The 2,180-nt window shown below is 45.1% G+C and overlaps 1 protein-coding gene and 1 long non-coding RNA gene across 2 annotated transcripts in view; one reads left to right on the top strand and one right to left on the bottom strand.

Moving 5' to 3' along the window:
- Positions 1 to 2,155, bottom strand: part of LOC108794006 — a 16,158-nt gene extending 14,003 nt beyond the window's left edge. Inside the window, exon 1 of the long non-coding RNA XR_001941685.1 lies at positions 2,146 to 2,155. This is a non-coding gene — a long non-coding RNA (uncharacterized LOC108794006). The remainder of the gene's footprint in view (positions 1 to 2,145) is intronic.
- Positions 1 to 2,180, top strand: part of STK26 (serine/threonine protein kinase 26) — a 79,621-nt gene that overhangs the window by 26,509 nt on the left and 50,932 nt on the right. The gene's annotated exons all lie outside the window — the stretch shown is intronic.

Below are 2,180 nucleotides of genomic sequence, written 5' to 3' on the forward strand. Positions count from 1 at the left end.
CCACCTGCCACAGGAGGCTGGGCGGGCAGTGCGGGGGAGGCGTCGGCTGTCAGAGGAGATCGAGCTCTCCTCCCCGCACTGCCAGCCCAGCCTCCTGTGACAGCGAGTCAGGATGGAGAGTGGGTACAAGCACTCAGCGATCAGTGGTCCAGTTCAGGCAAAGGTTAGAAGCAGTGGACACATTTTGATTTGTCTTGGAAAATCTTGACATCTTTTTCCAGTAGAGTAAAACTATCGGTTGCAAACTACCCCAAAAAGTAAATGGGGAAAGTTTACAGTTTTGTCTGTTTCTTGTGGGTTTAAAGGAGAACAATGAAGTGAGCGCTTTTCACTCGCCTCATAGTTCTAGCCAACCTGTGACAATGAGACTGTCACAGGTTCGCTCAGTAGATCGGGAAGTGAGCGAGCACATACCGGCGTCCGCTCACTTCTCGATCCTGTCACTGCTCTCTGCCGTGACAGGGGAGGGACTGGATTCCCCACTCCCTGCTCCAATCCTCCAGCGCTGACTGGCGGAACGGACGGGGGAGGGGGCGGGTACAGCTGGCTCTGCCTCTAGATAGGCAGAGCCAGCTGTCACTCACGCAGCTGGGCGGATCCAGACATAATTGTTGGGATCCGCTTCAGCTGCGGCGTCTCAGTATACCGCGAGCAGTAGCTTGTGGTATACTGAGCTTAGGGTGACGGGAGGACGCTAGTTTGTGTCCTCCCGTTACCCTGAGAACTATGGGGAAAAGCCCTGACCCCATAGTTCTTCTTTAAGCTACCTATAGACATGAGAACGGTTGCCCTGACCCCATAGTTCTTCCTTAAGCTACCTATAGATATGAGAACGGTTGCCTGATCCGATCATTTGGCCTTTTCATATGATGGTTTGTCTGAGGGCCTTCCCAGATGCCTGACTAGATACTGTCATAATAACTCTAGTTCCAGCCTGCACCATTCAGTCTTTGGACTCCCTTTAAACCTTGTTGATCGGCAGAGCTGTCCTTTTAGTTCTATTCAGCTCCCTGCACCACTTTTCCAATCCTAAAAGGTGGGTGAAGTGTGACCATGCCCAAGCCCAACATACACTTACAATAACAGATTGTATCTGGTTCATTCTGGCCTTTTTTACAGTGTGCAGAGATCTGATCCAATGGTTGGGTGGGTGTGACAATTTACTCAATGCTTGCACTTTATTGCCAAGTCATAATGCGAGGGTTTGTTCACCTGAAGTTACAGGTCCAATGTGATCTATAAATGCATAACAAATCTGTTTTTTTTCTTTTTATGACTTTTACATTCTTTCACAGTCTGTCATGACGAAGCCAAGCGTTTATACCTTCTTATGGTAACACAATAATTGTAACAATATCTGCCTCTGTTAATAAGTAAATGGAAATCTACTTTTGAGAGCACCTTATCAAGATGCTGCTGAGGAACTAAAACATGATCAGTTCTCAATCGGTTTCCTATTTTCTACAGGCTTCCACAAACTGTGTTCATAAACTGGCTGTTCCCTCACTGGGGATGTCTCGACCCATCCGGATTGCATGGTTCCAGACCCCGCCACAACTTTAGCTCGGCTGAGATTTGGCAATGGCATGAGGGTTTTAAAGAAATCGTTCCCTTTTCTTTTGGGAAAACAGATCATCAGTTTCAAAGTATTTGTGTTTTCTGTGCTTGTGGTAAAGAACCATTTTTGGTTCTTGCACATGCCAATCATGGGAAACCTCGAGTGTGATGGGTGTGTAATTATTTTTTTTTTTTTTTCTTTTTTCCTTGTTAAATATCAATTCAAAATAAAATCCACAGAACACGATCCAGCTAGTCAGCTAATTCGATGGATATTGTGCTGGGGAAATGTGGTCGTGTACTGTAGTGCCTACGTGCACCTTTCCTGTGCTAGCCCTAAATTGATGTGTCCGGCTGCTTTATACTGCTTTTGTTGGGTTTTACTTCCCAGAATTATTTTTTAACCAATCAGTGAGCTTCTTATGTTATTTAGGAAACATAACTATACTTAAATCAGAGCACTAAATGTACCATACCTGTTTCTAAAAATTCTATTCTGATTATTATACTCGATCCTGTACTTTCTAAGTTACTGACAATATTAAATGAAACTGAAGCACTTTGGTTAGGGTACGGGAGGGTTATAACTAGGGATGCACCGATACCGGTATTTCGCTATCTAG

This window comes from Nanorana parkeri, unplaced genomic scaffold, assembly GCF_000935625.1.
Source record: "Nanorana parkeri isolate BGI_ZX_2015 unplaced genomic scaffold, ASM93562v1 scaffold801, whole genome shotgun sequence".
Lineage (NCBI taxonomy): Eukaryota > Metazoa > Chordata > Amphibia > Anura > Dicroglossidae > Nanorana > Nanorana parkeri.